Here is a 22,067-nt window from a genome sequence, read left to right on the forward strand (position 1 = left end):
TGGCTATTTTCTGTGTAAGTGGTTTATCACCACTGAGCCCTAGATAAGAATGGGTGGTATATGTGATTCCGCCATTCAGCAGGAATCTGGATTGCAGAAATGAAATCTTGGTAATTCAAGATGCAGCCATGTAAAATTTGACCTTCAGTGTTTCCTGTTAAATGTATTTAAAAAATTAGTTATGCTATCCAATATATTTCTTCTGGCTTTTTCAGTCAATATACACTCTAAACAGGATTGTTGTAATAATGAGATTGCCTGCACAGAAAAATTACTGTGAAAACGTTGATGTGAGGATTTCCCGAGGAGTTTCATAGACAATGGAAGAATTATTTGAAGTACTATCTTAAAGATCAAATTGACAAACATATACTTCTTAATCATTTAAAAATTAATATATTAATTACTGTATTTTTTCAGCCCATAAGACACACTTAGGTTTTAGAGGAGGAAAACAGGAAAAAATTTTTGAAGCAAAAAATGTGGTTAAATATTTAATAACATAAGTAACATAATATTTCACGAATGTAAATGTAAACAAAACTCAACAGCGGCATTAACAACCATTACTCCCCACAAATTGTGGGGGGTGTGTCTTATAGTCTGAAAATATGGTACTTTTAAGTTTGGCTGACTTAGAATATGGCTACATTTTATTTATTCTGTAACATGGGTGTATTAAGCAAGAAGTCAATGGACTAGTGTCTTTTTTAACCTGTTGTTCAAAGTAATGTGTTTCACAATAGAAAAATAAGTCATTATGTTTTGAAGATTTTTAGATCCTGTAGCCGACATAGCAGTACATGGCATGGGGTGGGTACTAAGTTCTTCAGAATCTGTGTTATTAATCCCCTGAGAGGTTGTTTGAACTAAACTCAAAAGAGAATGTCAGTCACTTTTTTACAATCCAGGCAGCATTAAGAACCATAGAAAAAGATGAAAAGAGTATGCTTAATGCAAAAGAAAATCTTTTGGAAGAAATTCTGAAAAGTTATGTAGAAAAGAACAGATTTTCTTAAAACATAATTGCTTTCACTATTACATATAAATATGAGATCAAATAATTCTAAATCCAAGTTAATTTAAGTTTTTTATGTCTCCTGTATGTGAGTCTATTAACTAACTTTTTCTAAAAGTTGCTCTATTTAATGAAACACATTTGGCATAGCAAACTAGAATCAACCTCTTAAATATATGACTTTTTTCTTACATACATGTGCTGTCTAAATTATGATGAATGTTGAAACATTACACCTTTTGATATGTAATCCAAATAAAAACTTGTTTTATTAAGATAAAGATTAATAATTTTTGTGCATAGAATTGAAGAAACTTAGAAACAGAGTGAATATCAGCCCCCTTCTCTGTTTTCTGTTAAACACATTTGAACACAGTTGTCCATCACCCACCACCATCGCTACCACTGCTATCATTGTCACTGCCACTGCCACCACCACCTCCACCCACATCACTACCACCCTCCATCACTGTCACCACCACCACCACTATCACCATGTCTCAATGCAGAAACCCTTCTTACAATATTTCTTCCAAGTTGCATCTCCCCTTTGACCAGAGATTTTCCAAGATAAAGTCTCTGTACTTATGATTAAGTTCACTCTCTTGCCATTCATTTCTAATTGTTGAAAATTTATAGGCCACATTTTGCCTTCTTGTCATTTTATTTCTTGCCCTTTGATAAGATACAACATGTACAGACATACACCTAAAGTCACATGTTCACTTGTTTGAAGACATCTCTCACTTTCCCATAGGTTCTTCCTTCATTCTGAGCATTCCAATTATTTTAAAGATTTGTATCACAAAATTTGCACACAGTCTTGTGTATTTGCTTTCCTCCCTTATTGGGTCATTTGTTCATTGTAGACAGGGACAGGGTCATTTTTATCTTTCTATTTCTACTTCTAGTATAATATTGGAAACAAATTAGACAATTAAAAACTTATATCTGGATGTCTTATTAGAAAAATTAATGATCAGTTACCAATAGACTTTCTAAAGTTTTTCAATGGATGCTTTAAAAGTGGTGCCTAAAACTAAACATGATACCCCTAAGATTATCCAATCAAAGCAGAATGCAGAATGCAGAATGATTATTACAATAGGACTTGTATACTTCACATTTTAAACAATATTGGTATATTACTCTGTGGGCTAACATTGAGATTATAGTGGGTTAACTAGGATTTTTTTCAATTGGCTATTTAATAGCCACTGTCTCCCAATCTGTATGTATGCAATTGATTTAATCTAAGATAGGACCTCAAATATTTCCTGTTGAATATATTTTCTTTATTAAAAAATTTAATTTTGCCATCTAATTTATTTTTCCTGACTCTGCATTATGAATGAATGTGATAAACCTGCTTCTAATGTATCTTTCCAAATGAATGGATAATAAGCCACTACAACCTTATTTAAAAACTTTATCAATCTATTAATCAACATATTTTAGTTATAATGATCATTACACTTAACTGTGCTGCTAACCATATAGTTCTTTTGTTTCCCCACAGGTATTTTGGGGGATGCTTTGTAAAAAATATGTTAAATTGGGGATACTCTTCTAAAAAGTGATATTCCAAATATTTTGCCTTGTAATTCTATTTTTTAAAAAAGAAGATCAAGGTATTATAACAGGAGCTTTTCTTGGTGACTCTGGATGATTTCTAGAGACAACTGCTTCTGAAGTATCCATACACTAGTCTAAAATTCTTCCTGGGACCAATGCCATTAGTATATTACTTGGATAATTTTCCCCTTCTTTTTTTTGAAAAAATCACTGACAAAATCTGTTTTTAAGTTTTAGAATCTATTACATAAGCTATGATTCTTCCCCCTTCCTTTTTGAAGATTCCATTGTGGAGACATTTCTAAATCTTGTCAGTGTTCTGGGTATTATGAAACATGAAACATGAAATCGTCAACAAGGAAAGTCTAAAATTTTCAAGATATGCATTTACTGAAAATAACTTTATCAGATACCATTATACATGAAGTTCTTTATATCTCCCTTATTTTGTCCCTATGCAGTTTTGAAATCTGTAAGTTTGATAAGTCTAGGTACTCTGTAGGTCACATTCCTTACAGGATATTCAGCCATGTCCAAAATGTTAATGCTTAAGAAGATATGTCTGGGTTTAAATACCCTGTAACATTTATTTGTATTTTAAATTTACAGAATAAATATAGAAAAAATACTTTTATGTTTTCTTGGTCCAATGATTGTGTTGTGACTATACTGCCAATAATCAACTTGCCTCCATATCCTAGCTGGTGATGGCACAGTGGGGTTAGGTAGGCACGTTAGGGTTTGAAACTAGCAGGAGAGGGATTTATATGAACTATGAACCAGATGAACCAAATTACCACTGATGCCCTAATAATGTTTCTTTTGCTCTTTCTTACAAATCTTACATATTGGTTCCTATTTGTGCTTGTGCTTTTAGGTCTGTGGATTTCTCTATAAATATATTTTCTTTGCATATGATCTTACTTTGTTTTTATTTCTCAGTGGTATCTGTGTTATTTTAGATTTCCAGCCTTTTTCAGGAGTCTGTGATTTAGGAGTTACAAACCTTAGTCTTGAAAACCAAATCACGAACATCCTCTTTTATGTGGTTAGAATTCACTTTCTGTGATTTTTTAAATCCTCACCCAAGTACATGCTTATTGATTTTAGAGAAAGGGGAGGGGAAGGGAGGAAGGGGGGGAGAGAGAGAGAGAGGCATTGATGAGAGAGAGAAAATGAGCCATACAGGTCAGTGCAGTTTCTGTGATTTTTTTTTTAAAAATTTACTTCTATAGTCATACTTTTCAACTGGTAAAAACACTATAAAGTCCCTAGATATGCCCTTTCAGCTGCATCAGTTATTTATTTCTCTATAACACATTATCCCAAAGCATAACAGCTTAAAACAACACACATTTATTATCTCCCATTTTTTGAGGGTCAGGAATCTAGGAGCAACATAGCTGGGAAGTTCTGTATCAGGTTCTCTCCAGAGGCTGCAGCCAAGGTGGAGGCTGGACCACAGTTACCTCAGGCTTTACTAGAGCCACAGAATCACTGTGAAACACACTCATGTGGTTGTTGGGAAGCCTTGGTTCCTGGGTGGATTTCAGTTGGACACAAAAGAGAGACAGAGACAGACAGACAGACAGAGACCAAGATAGATGAGGAATCATCTAATCTAATCTCAGAAGTGACATGCTATTATTTCTGTGATATTGTATTTGGCACACAGTCAATCCTTTATACATGTGGAGGGGACTACACATTGGTGTGGGAGGCAGGAAGTGCAGATCTTGCTTGAAGACTAGCTAATACAATGTCTTTCGATTGCCCTCCAAGCTTTCAAATCAAAGCAGTCTGGGTTTCCTCTGAAGAATTAGTAATTCTCATAGCAATTAGTTAAGTCATGGTATTAGATTGAGAGTATGAGCCCTTGTATGTCCTCTGGTTAATTGTAGATAAATTACCAGTGAATTAGCATACTCTGATTAGTTTTATCACATGTTCCAAGGGATGATCTAAACATCTGCACTATACTTTTCAAGGGATTTTATTTCATAGTTTTCAAAGAATAAGAAGAATTATTGTGTTTGTTAAATATATAGAAGGGACACCTAGAAGATGAAGTCTCATATACAAGGTCTGTCCAGAAAAAGTCCAGCCATTGTTAACATAACAAGAACAGTTTGTGTGACATTGATGTAACCTGGAAGCCAAGTAGAGTGGACTGAAATGCATATGTGTGAACAATGATGACTTCACTGTACTAGTCAGTGGGGGTGGTGCCATTGAATGAGCACGTGTACTGTGTGGCCATCACATCCAAAATGACTGCACAAGTAGAACAATGAATCTGCATCAAATTTTATGTTAAGTTTGAACAGCCCTCCATAGAAACTATTCAGATAGTTCAGAAGGCTGCAGCTATGGGCAACTTGTGATTGGCAGCTTCATCACAACAATGCGCCTGTTCATGCACTACATCTTGGACAGAGTTTTTTGGCAAAACATCAAATCACCCAAGTGACTTAGCCCTACTACAGCACAGATTTGGTGCCCTGAAGCCAGCATAGACTTCTGGCTTTTCTCAACACTAAAATCACCTTTGAAAAGGAAGAGATTTCAGACCACTGGTGAGATTCAGGGAAGTAAAGGGCAGCTGATGGCAACTGGCAAAACTGTGAATGGTTGGTCCCAAAGTACCTATGTGGAATGGAACTGAAGCATCATTGTCCTATGTACAATATTTCTTGTATCTTGCATCTTCTTCAATAAATGTCTCTACTTTTCATATTACATGGCTACTAACTGGTCATCATCACATTTAATTCTAGTTCAGATATTTAACTATATATAACATATAATTATGGAATAATAGTTTATTGTTATAGTGGAAATGGGTAGTACTATGTGAAGATATATGGGATGTGGTGCAAAGGCCATGAATTTATTTTATTTTTTCAAACTGTGCAAAGTAACATCCCTAGCAGGGGATATGAGAAGATAAGATGCTATGCTTACCCTCAAGGAGCTTATAGTCATTTTTAATTTTAGAGCAGACTTGAACTTCAGCTGTCATTTTGTTTTTCCTTACCTATAAACTTTGTGATGGATATCCTGTGTGCCATTTAGGGATGCTGTGAAAACTAGTGATATGATTCTTGTGGTGTTGTGATCTATTCAAAACCAATGTGTTATATAAATGTCTTATTAAAATGTGGTGAGCCTGTCATTGAAATTATAATCACATTTTATTTCACAAAGTGTGTATTCACACCAACAAAAGTGTAAAAGTTTCTAATGCAATCACAACTATTGGTTTGGCCAAAAGTTTTGTTTATTTTTTTCTGGTAAAATAGAAGACACGTTTTCTTTTTCTTCTTTTAAATTATATTTTATTATTATGCCACTATAGTTATCCAAATTTTTCCCTCTTCCCCCTCCACTCAGCCCTACCCACCCACCCCCTAGGCAATTCCCATACCGTTGTTCATGTCCATGGGTCATACATGTATATTCTTTGGCTACTCTATTTCTTATGCTATACATTACATCACAATAACTATTCTGTAACTACCAATTTATACTTCTCAATTCCATCACCCTTTTCACTTATCTTCTGACCCTCTTTCCATCTGGCAATCATCAAAGTACTCTCCGTATCTGTGATCCTGTTTGTGTTCTGCTTGTTTGTTTATTTTGTTTTTTGGATTCAGTTGTTGATAGGTATGTATTGTTGCCATTTTATCGTTCATAGTTTTGATCTTCTTCTTCTTGTTAAAGAATAACCTTTAACATTTTATGTAATGTTGATTTGGTGGTGATATATTCCTTTAGCTTTTTATCTGGGAAGCTCTTTATCTGCCCTCCCATTCTAAATGATACCTTTGATGGGTAGAACAGTCTTGGCTATAGGTCCCTGCTTTTCATGACTTTGAATATTTTTCACCACTCCCTTCTAGCCTGAAAAATTTATTTTGAGAAATCAGTTGACAGTCTTAATGGAACTCTCCTGTAGGTAATTAAGGTCTTTTCTCTTGCTGCTTTTAAGATATACTCTTTGTATTTAACCTTTGGCATTTTAATTTTCATATATCTTAGGGTGGGCCTCTTTGGGTTTATCTTGTTTGAGAGTCTTGCTTCCTGGACTTGTATGTCTATTTACTTCACCAAGTTAGGGAGCTTTTTTGTCATTATTTTAAAAATATATTTCTAATTTCTTGCTCTTTCTCTTCTTCTTCTGGAGCCCCCATGATGCAAATGTTGGTATGCTTGAAATTGTCCCAGAGGTACCTTACAGTATCATTTTTTGATTCTTTTTTCTTCTTGCTGTTATGATTGGTTGTTTTACTTCTTTATATTCCAAGTCACTGATTTCATTCTCAGCTTCATCCACTCTACTGTTGATTCCCTGTAGATTGCTGTTTATTATAATTAGTGTATTCTTTGTTTCAGACAGAATCTTTTTTATACTATTGAGGTCCTCACTAAGTTCCTTAAATATCCTTATAACCAATGTTTTGAACTCTGCATTTAGTAGCTTGCTTGTCTCCATTTTGTTTAGTTCTTTTTCTAGAGCATTGTTCTGCTCTTTCATTTGGGCCACATCTCTTTGTCTCCTCATTTTGGCAACCTCCCTTCTATGTATTAGGTAGAGCTGCTATGTCACCCAGACTTGGTAGAGTAACCTAATGTAATAGGTATCTTGTAGGGTCCAGAGGCACAGCCTATCCTATTACCCAAGCTGGGTACTCAAGATGTGCCCACTGTGTGGGCTGTGTATACTCTTCTCTTGTAATTGATTCTTGACTGCTGTTGGCACATGCAAGGTCAACCACTACCTGTATTCTGTCTGGGGATACACAGTGTATGCTACAAAGTGATCCTAGATGGCTGCTATTTGTTCTAGGCCTGGTGGTGCCCAGCAGAAGCCATGCTGTGAAAAAAGGCCAGGTTGCTGCTAGTGTCATGCCTGGGACAGCTTAGCAAGAGGTACAGGGTTCAATGAAACCAAATGCTGCTTGTTTGAGAGAATTTAGAAAATCCAAAACATGGGCCAAGTCAAGCCATTTGTATGGGAAAGCCATGGGAAAAAGCTTGGGTGGGCTCAAAAGATGGGTGGGGCAGGGCCTCAGAGAATCACCAGGGTGGGGTAAACAGTGTGAGCTAGATTGATAGAGTCTCCAATGTGATGCCTGCTTGCCAGCTCTGTTGTGGGGAGGGCTCAGAAAAAGAATAACAGCCTCTACCAGCACTTCTGTCTACAGGAAAGGTGTCCCCCAGTTCTTGCCCTAGTGCCAGTTAATTCACTTCCTCCCTGTATGTCTCTGGTGCCTTTCAATCTGCTGTCCCTGTGATGGAGCTCAGAGGGAATGAGTCTGAGTAAGTCTTTGCATGAGTCCATTAAGATGAACTGCCAGGGAGTTCAGCAGTTTCTGTCTTCCACAGCCTGTCCCTGCTGATTTTTACAGCCAGAAGTTATGGTAACTTCTTTTCCTGGTACCAGAACCCTGGGCTGGGAGCCTGGTGTGGGGTAGGACCCCTTTCTCCTGAGATATTCCTCTCAATTTTTATCTACTACTTGTGGGTGTAGGACCAGCCCATTCTGCATTCACCCCTCCTACCAGTATGGATGTGGTTTCTTCTTTAATTTTGTAGTTGTAGAACTTCTACTCAGCTCAATTTTTGATAGTTCTGAATGATGGTGATTCTATAGTTTAGTTATAATTTTGATGTACTTGTGTGAGGAGGCAATCTGTGTCTATCTATGCCACCATCTTGACTAGAAGTTCTTGACATATTCTTTGTTTTCACCAATAACTTTATTGACTTGTATATTTTGAGTATGCTATTTCCTGTGTGGTATAATGTTGATTGTTTTCAATTAATATCTTGGTTTGGTCACTATTTCAACTGGTCTACCTGACTGTGGAGCATCTTCCAGCAAGAAATCTCTAATACAAAACTTTGTAAACCACTGTGGAGGAGCTCCACCTGCAGGGCCCCTGCCCAGCTAACACAGCTGAGAATAAGTCTACCAAGACATGATCTGCTTGGGGAGAAAAGGTGGCTGATCTCTTAAAGGAGAAGGGCCAGGAGCATTTTTCCTCAATGGGCTTTTATTGGGTTCTGTTTGCACAGGAATACAGGTAAAGCTCATTAATCATTGTCAGGTACTAAGGATCAAACAATAGATAACATACAAAGAACTATGAGGGCTTATTCTGAGTCAGGCTCAGTTAGCTCAGGGGCTATAGGGACTTTAAGAAACTTTGGGAAACAAACTCATTTCCTGCTTGGACCCTTATCAGAAAATTGAGAGCATTCTTAGCAAAGCAGGTTTCACAGGATTTTATGTATTCTTTCTTAGGACTAATGGCACCAGGGAACCCACCCTTTCCAGCACAGGGTTGTACCCCTCTCCATAATTGTTTCAAGCTTAAGTCAGTTAGAGGAAGTAAGGCAGCCAATCCATTAGGAGACTTCTTGCAGACAGAATGAGGACTCAGGCTATGTCGAAGCCGAGGGGCGAAGGTCCATCACTCCTTTTTGCTATAGCCCCCCAAGTCCTTCCTTGGGGGCCCCTTTGTGACCATGCCTGTCTTAGGTAGTTCCTCCCTTGACGAATATTACCCATCTTTGGCTAACCAGTCATGCAGTGGGGGACAGGCAGGGTGAAGTAAAGGGGGCAGAGGCAGCACCCCTGCCAGGGAGATAAGCTTTGTCTCTTTGGCTCATGGTCCCAAGGTCTCTCACTCAGCCTTAGCCATGGGGGTTTACAGCTTCTGAAACCAGGCAGAGCAGTTCCCAACAAACCACTGTTAACATGTTCAATCTACCACGGCACCTTCTCCATTCACTGCACAATTTGTTTTTTTTTTTGCGTTTCAGTTGCATTTTTACCTTTCTTGAAAAATTAAAGCATAATATGCTGAAAATGCCATGTATTTTCTTCCATCTTCAATATTAAAAAGGATTCACAAAAATCTACCAGTTTTGCCCTGGCTGGCGTAGCTCAGTGGATTGAGTACAGGCTGCAAACCAAAGTGTCGCAGGTTCAATTCGCAGCCAGGGTACATGCCTGGGTTGGAGGCCATGACACCCAGCAGCCACACATTGGTGTTTCTCTCCATCTCTCTATCTCCCTCCCTTCCCTCTCTAAAAATAGATAAGTAAAATCTAAAAAAAAATAAAGATCTTATTAAAAAAATCTACCAGTTTCGATGAGTTTTTAAAAAAATGCATGCTGATATGACAGCTGTAACAATACAATCTAACAAAATTGTTTTGAATACAGTTAAAGACAACCAAGCACTACTAGAGCCACGTCATGGAAAAAAAACAACAAACTTTTTAGCCAACCCAATGTTATGAGGCTTTCTTACAAATGTGAACATATGTAGCAAAATGAAAGTAATTGCTAATTAATGCAAATTAGGGTCAACACTTTTCCCCAGTTATTTGGCAAATGGAACCATTTTAGGTTTCTTCTAGGGGAATCATTATTTGAGACAAAAGCGTTTTTTTTTTTTGCTGGCAGAGCCTTATATACAACATTTAAAATTTTTCAAAATAATATAGAGTAAAATACCAGTATTCTTTCAAGGAATACAATGGAGCCTTGCTTAAGCTTACAAAGTAATACTGTAATAAAATAAAGAATCCAGGTTAGTGTTTTGTACTACATTGTATCCCTACTAAAATGTCTATTTTTAAACCCAATCTTGAACTTATATGGAGAGAAATTCTTACTCCAAATGGACTCTCATCTGTAGTTTTAAAAATTAATCTTTATTTCTTTTGAGGAGACCTCTCATATGGTTGGTGGTTATGTCACAGGTGGGCACAGGTAACCAGGTTCCTGGTGCTTGGGACAAAGAATTGAACCAAACACCCAGAGTTTATAGCAGAGAAAATGGAAGCAGGCCAACTCCAAGCAGAGATTGACCTCATGGGCTGGAGGGACTCTATTCTTATAGGGTGGATCCTTCTTGGCTAGTTTTGGTGGGCTTTTACTGCGTATGTACAAGTAGTTATATTCCTTTAAAGCTACTGCACATGTGGCCTCCCATCATTTTGACTGATTGGCCACCAAGGAAGAGGGTCCCACAATGCTACTGAATGGACTCCCCTTTCTCCTGGGGTCTCCCTGTACTAGGTTCACCTTTCCCTAAGCCAGAGAATTATAGCTCTCCATGTTAAAGATTGGTGAAAAGGAAAGGAATTATTTATTCAAGTTATATAGACTTAAAAGTAATGACTCAATGTCTTTATCAAAATCCCAAAGTCCCTTAAAACACCTATAAACACACAGTCCTTCCTCCCCCCATTTGCCCAGTCTGGGGTACCATATAAGGAAAAGAAATAGAAGTCCGTGGCTCAGGAAGCCCCCGGTTCTCCCCAGTAATCTATGCTCAGCTGGGAGGCCTCCCTTGGTTCCCAGCACCGTCAGTTGTGTCACCTGGATGTCCACCTAAAGCTGCCTGGTGGTTCTCTGCTAAAGCCACATGGTGATTCTTCTCATGGCTGCGGGAGTCTCCACTCAGCTAAAACCGCATGGTTCTCCCTCCACTGGCTGTGAGGAGGGGTTCACCACTCTGCCAAAGCTGAGTGGCAATTCTCTGCTAAAGCCACATGATGATTCTCTCTTACAGGGCTGTGGGAGTCCCCACTCTGCTAAAGACTGAGTGGTTCTCCCCTCAATGGCTGCCGCTTCTCTTTCTCCCCAGTGGCTGCTGCATCTGGTTTTAAATCTCTGTGCCAGTCCTCCTCTGCAGCCCCATTTCTGACTCCTCCCACAATCAGCTGCACTTGGCAGCACTCCCATAGCCTTCCAGCTTTCCTGGGCTGCCAGCATGAGTCTGGGCAGGGGTGGCCCCATGTTGTGGAGCCAATCATCTCCAAGCTCTCACACAGGTGCTGTAACTAGGAAAATTGCCTCCCAGTTACATCTTGGGGGCGGTGAAGTTCCTTCCATCCTCCTGACTCAGAGCATGGCCACAGCTATTTAACATATCTATGCAATCAGTTAAAGGTTATAGATGTGTTAAATGACCATGCCAGAGGTTAGCTGCAAAGCTGTTGCTATACAAAACAGCTCTCACTGGCCCTGCTCCATGTGTCCCTTCCCCCAACTCACACCTATGGTGGAGGGTGAGGACATCCTATGTATCTTTCCGATATTTCCTGGACACCTTGAGTTCTGGACCCCATTACAAATCCTTCTTTTGGGGCCCCTGTGGCTGTACCCTCCTACAGTTAGATACAAAGGACAAACCACACAAAAACATTTAATTATATATCAAACCAAAATGATACAACATAGTGCAGGTTTGAATTATTACAAAAGGAAAAATTTAATAAAATTTAGCTACAGTAAAGCTTACTAACTAAGAAGAAAATTGATATATTATCTTCCCCCCGCTGGAGGATACACATAGTATAGCTAGACCATTGGGTTCTTGCTATGTTAAATTCGACCCAAGATTCTGAATTGCTGGATACTTATCGTTGGGCAGTAGACCTGATTAATTCACAGATGCTTATTATTTATAATAGGAAAATAAGAGATAATTAGCTTGTAAAATTTCCTTCTTGCAGTGCAATATCTGAATTCTGAACTCTCTAGTAGTAATTTCTGAAAGTGTTTTGTGGGATTTTGTTATTTGCAAATTATGGCTATATTACTTTAAGAAAATTCAGTATCTGGAGATCATTATTTACCAAATACATGGAGGAGAGAAAATTGTTACTATTTGTACTATAGAATGATTCTGTTTTACAAAACGCTGCACTGAGTGACCCCTATGAATACGGAGCTTCTCTAGTATTTTAAGAGTGTGAGTGGAATGACAGAATGTAATGTATACAGAACTTCATTTATACATTTACTGTGGAACAAAAAGAAAGAGATAATTTTTTCCAATATGGGACTATTTAGGATTGATTTGTTTTTAGGATGAGTTTAAACTATTTAACAAAAACCTCAACTACTCTTTGGGAAACTGTTGATTATATTCGCCTGTAATTTTATTATTAAGTTCATTGATAAGTGTGATAAAATTTAGCTTTGGGTTCTTATAGGCCTCACTGACTCTGAATTATATCAGTCAAGATGGTAAATGAGGATATGAAGCATCTATGATTGTCTAATGCATCAGTTGCCATGGAAGCTGCTCTTCTGGCCTGCTTTGATCAATTTTTTTTGTAAGCAAGTAATTTGCTAATTCTTTCTGAAGTGAAAATGTCATAATGTTCTTATTACTAAATTGAAAGGACCAAATTGTTTTTTTTAATACTTAATGGTCTCCTCCTAATATTGTGATATTTTGGTTATTTTATGTACATTCAGTAGATATTAATATTTGTTTGTATATTTTTAAAAGTGTGTTACCAAAAGTCTTTTTGTAACTGGAAAAGACACCGGCATTCGGGCTGCCTGTCACTACCAAATCCAATAAGCAATGACAGTGATTGAATCTTTTATAGGCGCTTTATTGAGATGGCTGGCAATCTGAGAAGATGGCGGGTTCATACCCTAACAAACCATCTTGCCCTTTCTTTCCCAGCCAGATCTTTTATAAGGGGGTTGGGGGAGGGCAAACAAGGTGTCAGAGAAAGCCTTTGAAATTCAACAGTTTCCTCCAAGGGGAAGGGTAGTCGCTCCCTTCTTCAAGGTACAGACATCTCCAGACTGAGGTAATCTCCAGCCAGTGCCTCAGGAGGTCAACTGCTGAATCCCAGGTACCAGGATGGGCCTTATCTGTAGTTACTGAAACAAAAACTTAACATACACATTATTTGCTAGATTTATGACTATTTACCTTAAGCTAAATTTTCCCAAGTCTTAAACCCCTATCATTTTTACTTTTAATTCCTTTTTATATGCTTATCAACAAGATTACCTTAAAAATCCAAATCTTTTTAATGTAAATATTGGTGCTACTGCCCTTGAGAAACAGTGCCTAATTGCATCACAGTAAGTGAAGCATTTGGGTAAAAGTACTTTTACCACTACCACCATCAAAGCATTCATTAAATGCTGCAGGTAAACATTAGCTTCATCACAATTAGAGGGAACTGAAATCCTTGTTGGGAACTTGACTCCCTAGTATTGATAATCTGCTTCTTGAAATGAAGTGGGACAGGAATGAGAAGAATGTTGCACTGAAATACTATGTGCAGGAAAGGACTCCTTCCGTTTATCTAAACCAGTCTCAAACTTCAGGAAGCACTTTCATTTTATGACTACCGGTATAATATTTAGAGGGCATTTGCATACTTAACATTAATGCTGCATGACAAATAGGGGCACCATGAAATTAATGAGAACATCTATTGAAAACTTGCAGCCCTGAAAAAGAAAACAAGCTATTAGCTAGAGATTGTCAGCTGTCCTGTAGGTGGCAGTGTGTAGCAAGGAGAGCTAGCTGGCCATGATGGTTACTGCAGAGGATCTCTAACAGATGAAATATTTTTTTAAAAAGTCAGGGGTTTTTTTTTGTTAGGAACGTCTTCTTGCATCTTCTGTATTTATTTTCTTTCCCTAGTGCTAGTCTCTGGTTTGAATCTCTGAATGTACGTGCCCTGTATCACTAAAATCATTACTGTGCATTTTCTTTGGTTCAAAACCAGTATCTGTTCTTTAATATGTAACCCCAGGTACCCACTCTGGTGTTATGTATGAGTCCTGTGTGTGTTGAGGAATATTTTTGGCTGTCAACACTGAGTCAGAAGTAATCAGCTCAACTGCTCTATCAGTTTTTGTTTCTCACAATTGGAGCATGGAAGTTATCTGGAGAGTGTTGGACAAGCTAGGAAGAACAAATATGAAGACACTGTTCAAAGATATTCAGAAATCTGTATTTGGTTTTGAATTCAAGAGCAGAACTCTGGGGTGTTAGGTTTTGCCAAAACATTTGTCCAAATGCTTTGTCATAAACTCTAACATAAAGCCATATTTATCTTTTTTCATTGCAACTGTATATACATATTGTACCTATGTTCTTATGTGAGTATAATTTTCATATCAAAAACATAAATATGGAAAAAATTCCTAAGAATTTTTTCTTATTTTTTTCCATCCTAAACAGGAATCATTGGATTTTTGGAAATAATGCATATTTCTAATTATTAATGTCTTTTGTAAAAAAGACAGCAAAAGAATCAGAGCAGTCCAAACATTACAGCTTCAAATCTTGATCAGAGATTTTATTACTTTTTATGTAATTTTATTTTGTCTGTGTCTGATTTAGTTAGAGGTCTTTCCAACAAAGCAGGTTACAGCATCTGGAGTTTGATCTCCTTGAAGCCTCTAATATAATCATGTTACAGGGTGCAGACAAGAGGGGGGACCCCAAATAGGCATTTGAAATGGGGTCCAGAACTTAAAGTGTCCAGGAGATTTTAAGATGTCTTCACTCCCTCCCCCCCACCCCCCAGGTGTGGGTTGGGGGAAGGGACAAGTGGAGCAGGGCCATTGAGAGCTGTTTCACATAGCAACAGCCTTGTAGCTAACCTCTGGTGTGGTCATTTAATATATCTATAGCCTTTGGCTGGTCGCTTAGATATGCTAAATAGCTATGGCCTGCTCAAGGCCAGGGGGGATGGAAAGGGACCTCCCCCCCAAGATGGGACTGGGGGAAGGTCCCCCGAGTTACAGCACCTGTGTGGGAGCTCGGAGAAGATTGGCTCCATGACATGGGGTCACACCTGCCCAGACCCATGATGGCGACCAGAAAAGCTGGAGAAGACAGCAGATTGAGGGCAAGTGTGCTCTAGTGTAGGAGGAGTCAGAAATGGGGCTGCAGAGGAAGATCAGTGTGGGGATTTAAACCCAGACACGGCAGCCCTGAGAGAGAGAAGGCCTTGACAGAGTGGAGACTCCTGCAGCCCTGAGAGAAAGAACCACGTGGCTTTGGCAGAGTGGGGACTCCCGTGGCCCTGGGAGAGAGGACCACATGCCTTTGACAGAGTGGGGACCCCCTCAGCTTTAGAAGGGGGAACTGTAGGAGGGTGCAGCCAAAGGGTGCCCAAAAGAAGGATTTGTAATGGAGTTCAGAAGTCAAGGTGTCCAGGAAATATTAGAAAAATATATAGAATGTCCTCACCCTCCACCCCAGGGGAGGGGACAAATGAAGCAGAGCCATTGAGAGCTGTTTAGCATAGCAACAACCTTGCAGCTACCCTCTGGCGTGGTCATTTAACATATCTATAACCTTTAACTGGTTGCATAGATATGTTAAATAGCTGTAACCAGCTCTGAGCCAGGGGAATGGAAGTAACTTCCCTACCAAGATGTAGCTTGGGGTCAGGTCCCCCCAGTTACAGCACCTGCATGGGAGCTCGGAGAGGATTGGCTCCATGACATGGGGCCGCACCCGCCTGGACCCACAATGGCAGTCCAGTAAAGCTGGAAGGCTTTGAGAGTTCTGACACATGAAGCCAAGTGTGGGAGGAATTGGAAATGGGGCCGCAGAGGAAGATTGGTGCGGGGATTTAAATTCAGGTGTGGCAGCCATCGGAGAGAACCACATGGCTTTAGCAGAGTGGGGAATCCCGCAGCCTGCAGACACTGTCCACCATGCAGCCGCCTACGGCTCCTCTATCTCCTGGCTCTGAGCCCCAGCCGGCTCTGCAGCCGCAGCCGAGAGAAGGGTCCCCCAGTAAGTGACTCGGGAGCACCAGGTCACTGCCCAGCCGCCGCAGCCACTGCCAGGCCTCCGCACGCTGCGCCCACACTCTCGGGCCTAGCCAATCTTGCAGCCACCTGCTCTGGCCAGGACATGATGAGCTCCACGCTAGCCCTCTCGGTGCTGCTGCTGCTGCTGCTGTCGCTCTCCCAGAAAGGGGGATCACCCTCACCCCTTGCTGCAGCCATGAGAAGAATCACCATGAGGCTTTAGCTGAAGATCCTGGCAACACAACCAATGGAGCTGGGAACTAAGGAAGGCCTGCCAGCTGAGCACAAATTACTAGGAAAAACCGAGAGCTGCCTAAGCCACGGACTTCTATTTCTTTTCCTGAGATACGGTACCCCAGACTGGGCAAAGGGGGGAAGAAAGGGCTGTGTGTGTTTGTGGGTGTTTCAAGGGACTTTGGGATTTTGGCGAAGTCATTAGGTCATTACTTTTAGTCTGTATAACTTGAATAAATAACTCTTTTCTTTTTCACCAATCTCTAGCATGGAGAGCTATAATTATCTGGCTTAGGGAAAGGTGAACCTAGTACAGGGGGACCCCAGGAGAAACGGGGATTAATTCCCTAGCATTGTGGGACCCTCTTCCCTGGTGGCCAATTGGGGAGGATCATGGGAAACCACATGCTCAGTAGCTTTAAAGTAATGCAACTACTTGTATATACTCAGTAAAAGCCCACCAAAACTAGCCAGAAAGGATCCTCCCTATAAGAATAGAGTCCCTCCAGCCCATGAGGCCAATCTCTGCTTGGAGTTGGCCTGCTCCCATGTTCTCTTCTATGAACTCTGGGCGTTCGGTTCAATTCTTTGTCCTGATCACTAAGAACCTGGTTACCTGTGCCCACCTGTGACAGAACCACCACCTGGTTTTAGCAGAGATCCTGGTGACTCAGCTGAGGGTGCCAGGAACCCAGGGAGGTCTCCCAGTCGAGATAGAGTACTAACTGGGAATAACCAGAGGACTGCCTGAGCCATGGACTTCTATTTCCTTTCCTGAGATACGGTACTCTGGACTGGGCTAAGGGGGAAGGAAGGAAGGACTGTGTGTTTGTGGGTGTTTTTAAGGGACTTTGGGATTTTGGTGAAGACATTAGGTCACTACTTTAAGTCTGTATAACATTAAATAAACATTTCCTTTCCTTTTCACGAATCTCTGGCATTGAGAGACGTCTTTCCTCTGGCGGCAGACATGACAGACCTGGGGCTTTTTTTTTTCAGTAATAGTATATTGTCCCAGGCCCCCCCTTGTTCTGTAACAATCAGGCAAAGTGATCACAAACCCTCAACCTGGTTCCTCAATTTGATACCTTTAACTCTCTGTCTTTCCTACAGCTGTCACTCTAAGTCAACAGCTGGGCTTAGTTGCAGGCTGTAAGCTTAATGTGGCAGAACATTTTAGCAATCTTTTAATGCTATGTTTGTCTAACAGTGGCTTATTTCCTTTGTCTTCTATTTAAAATATCACTGCTTTCCAGTTTATTAGAACCAACAAAACAAAACCACTGCAAAGGAACTATTTAAGTTAACCTTTTCTTGCTATTTGATGATATGGCCCTGTTTAGTTTTAAGTGTTTTTTTCTGTCTTCCTGTTTTTTTCAAATTTATTAAAACAAGTTTGTTCCTTGAGCCTAATTTTCTGCTTTCCATCTTCAAGCTGCAATAATGCCTGTTGTGCCTTGTATGTCCCTTGTTTTAATGCTCTTCATGCTATATGGAGTTAGTTCTTTTGTCTTTTCAGGCTACCATGGATGGTTGTGAGTCTCAGTCCCCTGACAAGCTGTGTCTTCTCCCTACCCTTCTACTCCCTGTCCCTGTAAACTTCCTCTTGTGGGAAGAACACTGATCAGCTGCTGTTTAATAAGGCAGGCATCTCATTTATCTATTCACATCCATCAACATGTCTTTCCCTAGAACTGGCACTCTTCCACTACTGTTTTGTTAACTTATTACATGTGATTTTTCATTTTTTCATTGGGGATAGAAGCTCTCAGAGTGATGTTTGTGTTGAATTGAAGAACACCAGTTTTCCTCCTTGAAACAAAGAGCTGGATCAGATTCTGCTCTTCTAATGCCTTCCAGCCTCTAGCCCTGTGAAGCTACTGGCTTTTGTGAAAGTTAGTGATATTTGGAGAAAAATATCACATATTTAAGCTCATCATGAGTTAGAAAAGAAAAATTACATAGCCTGAATTGATACACTGCTAAAATTACAGTAATAGCAATTCTGAATGTTTCTATGTATATGCATAGTTTTACATTTGTAAGAATCTCAAATAACAGCATTCATGTGTAGACTTCCATTTATTTTCTTCCTGTCACTGCTAAGAAACAAGTGAGAGTTATTTTTCTCATTTTGTGGATGGGCAAAATGAAGGGAGGCTAAGTGAGCAGAAATATAGTGACAGAGGACAGAATCAATGTCTTCTGATTTCAAGCCTGCTTCCTCCAGGACTTTGAAGCTGCTGGCTTCTATCAAAGTTAGTGATATTTGGAGGAAAATGTCACCATTAAAGCATGCAATAGCTTCCACTGGAGCAAAGGGTTTCTGTGTCTGCCTTCAGAGTATAATGCAGTGATGTGTTTTTGAAAACTCCAGTGATCCGTGCTAAAAAAAAAAAAAAGAGGCAATTTTCTTTGATTACTCTGAGTCCATTAACTGATTAGAAAGCTTTCTTAATAATATAGGAGGCTTGTGACATCCTGTGAATTTCTGCTAGTTGTGCAATCCATTGGGGGACTCATTATTAAAACACTGTTAAATGCCTAAAATAAGAATATTGAGCATTTTCAGGCAACACCTATTGTAAAGACTATGGTATCCAATTTTCTCTTTCTGCAGAGGTCATATTTGGAAACATATATATTTAACCATTTTTCCTAATTACAATAAGGTAAAATTTTAGAATATGCGAAGATGTAAAACTAAGTTGTAATTTTATCATGTTGATTTTATTTTTCTGGTTTTTAAGTAAGCAAGCATGCATAGAGAATTTTACAAAAATGGGTTTGTGGGTTTCTCAAGGGAACCCCAGTAAATAGCACCTTTCCATACATCTGAAATGTTGAAGAGAAAAAAAAAACAAATACAGAGACAAAAACAATATTTATTATTAATAGGGATTAGACAGAGCAAGTGGCCTTATATTATTGGCCAGGTAGGCTGCTAATAGGAAACTATAGGATCATTCAGATATCTTCACCTAGTACCAGGTAGTTGGAAACTGGAGCTTGCCTATGCAAGAAGCCTGCCCAGGTACACTTTATAATGTGGAAGAGAGAACAATTGTGCTGTCTCAAGAAAAAGTGAGTGGGGCTAACACAGAATACCCAGTCATTTTTCCTCCCAAAATTTTCCAACTAGTTAATTCACAGAGCCAAGGGAAATCTACATTTATAATCAGTGTCCCTTCACTGGTAGGATATGTGAAATGTGAAGTATTTCCCATCAACAGGGTCACATGATACTCATTGATTTATATTTTGCCTCCTTCCTTTCATTTAACCAGGGCACTTGGCTTTTTTCTAGATTCTATGTCAAGTCACTGGACTTGCATTTAAATGAAAGTGTTTAAGGAAAGGATCCAAGCAATGTGTAACATCTGGAAACCATGAATGCACTCTAGCTTTTATTTGTATACAGGGGACATTATGCTGAGTGAAATAAGCAAGATACAGAAGGCTATTGTATGATTCCACTTATATGTGGAATGTAAAAATGTAGAACTCATAGTAGCAGAGAAAGAAAGGTGGTTGTCAGGGCTGGGAGGTGTGGAAAGGGAGATAGGTATTAGAGTACAAAGTTTCATTTAGAAGATGAACAAGTTTGGAGGATCTAATGTATAGCTTGATGACTGTGGTTGATAATAATATATTATATACTTGAAGTTTTCTGAGAGTAGACCTAACGTGTTCTTACTACATGCATGCAAAATGTACCTATGTGAGGTAATGGATGTGTTAATTTGATCGTGATATCATTTCACAGCAAATACATCTATATACATATATGTTAAATCATCATGTTGTATACCTATAAAAATCATGTTATACAACTTAAATATATATAATATTTATTTGTTGATCATACTTCTAAAAAGCTGGAAAAAATAAAAATCTTTGGCCTTTTGGTACTCAAAGATATAGAAAATTAGTAAAAATAAACAAAAACTTTCCATTATACCTTTACTTTATCCCTGGTAATAAGTGGAAATAATTTACTTCTTTTTTCTCCCATGAACCATACATTTATTTAAAATACTGTGACTCTATTAATATGTGGCTGAGCTAGTGTTCACACTATGTCAGTCATAGCTGGCTCACTAGTTGAGCAAAAAATTAATAGTGTATGCAGTTGGCTAAGAATGGTCTTTGGTATACAGTAGGTAATCAAAACTGGAAGTAGTTTACTATTATTATGTTATTATTATTATTATTACCAGAGGGAAAAACTCAAAAACCTGGGGAGAAGACTGACACTACTTGACTTCAAGATTTACTATAAAACTACTAAATCTACAGTAGTCAAGACAGTGTGGTATTGACAAAAGAATAGACAAATAGAACAATATAACAGAATAGAGAACCCAGGAATAGACCCACATACATATAGTCAAGTGATAAAGATAATATAATAGAGCAAAAGTAGTCTTTTCAACAAATGATAATGGAACACATTGACATCAACTTGAAAAAAAAGTGAATCTAGACAAAGATCTTTTCACTTCACAACAATTAACTCAAATGATCACAGATCCAAATGTAAAAGTCAAAGCTCAACTCCTAGAAGATAACATAGGAGAAAATCTAGATGACCTTGAATTTGGCAATAACTGTTCAGATATAACACCAAGGGCAGGATACATGAAAGAAAAAAAGGGTAAGTTGACATTAAAATTAAAAACTGCTTTGTGACAGGCAATGTTAAGAGAATGAAAATACAGCTCACAGACTGGGAAAAAACATTTTCAGAAGATATAGGTGAAAAAGAACTATTAACTAAGTCTCTGAATCTGTTTTGCAGGCAAGACAAGGAACACAAATAGAGGACTCATGAGCATGGACAAGGGGGAAAAATGACTGTGGGAGCACAAGAGGGTGGACGGGGCAGGAGAAAGTAATGGGGAAAAAGGTGGGACAACAGTAACTGAACAATATAAACAATATTTTTAAAAAAGATAAAAAATCTGTTATCCAAATATACAAAGAACACTTACAACTTGGCAATATAAAAGCAAACAGCTCAGTTAAAAAATGAGCAAAGACCTTCACAGATTGCTTACCAAAGAAGATATATAGATGGCAAATAGGCATATGAAAAGATGATCCACATAATATACCATTAGGGAAATGAAAAGTAAAGTGCGATACCAGTCACTTCACACCTATTAGAATGGCCAAAATCCAGGAAACTGACATCAAAAACTGGCAAGGATTTAGAAGACAGGAGCTCTCATTCATTGCTGGTAGGAATGCAAAACAGTACACCACTGTGGAAAACCATTTGGTGGCTTCTTTCAATACTAAACATACTCTTAAACTGTATGATCCATAACTTGATTATAACCCTTGGTATTTATCCAAAGGAGTTGAAATTTATGTCCACATAAAAACCCGTATACACATTTATAGCAGTTTTATGCATAATTGTGAAAATTTTCAAGCGACCAAGATGTCAGCAGGTAAATGGATAAACTGGTACATCCAGATGATAGAATATTGTTTAGTGCTAAAAAAAAATGTGCCATCAAGCCATGAAAAGTGGAACCTTAAATGCATATTAGCAAATGAAAGAAGCTAATCTGAAAGAGCCTACATATTGTATGATTTCAATTCTAT

General features: G+C 38.7%; 1 long non-coding RNA gene across 1 annotated transcript; it reads left to right on the forward strand.

Annotated features, from left to right (window-relative positions):
* The first annotated feature begins 420 nt into the window (after nucleotides 1-420).
* On the forward strand, nucleotides 421-20,684 carry LOC118501696. Its single transcript, XR_004904332.1, has 3 exons — nucleotides 421-624; nucleotides 5,823-5,829; nucleotides 20,674-20,684. It is a non-coding gene; the product is annotated as an uncharacterized LOC118501696 (long non-coding RNA).
* Nucleotides 20,685-22,067: the final 1,383 nt, after the last annotated feature.

The sequence above is a fragment of the Phyllostomus discolor genome, chromosome 7 (genome assembly GCF_004126475.2).
Source record: "Phyllostomus discolor isolate MPI-MPIP mPhyDis1 chromosome 7, mPhyDis1.pri.v3, whole genome shotgun sequence".
NCBI classification, from domain to species: domain Eukaryota; kingdom Metazoa; phylum Chordata; class Mammalia; order Chiroptera; family Phyllostomidae; genus Phyllostomus; species Phyllostomus discolor.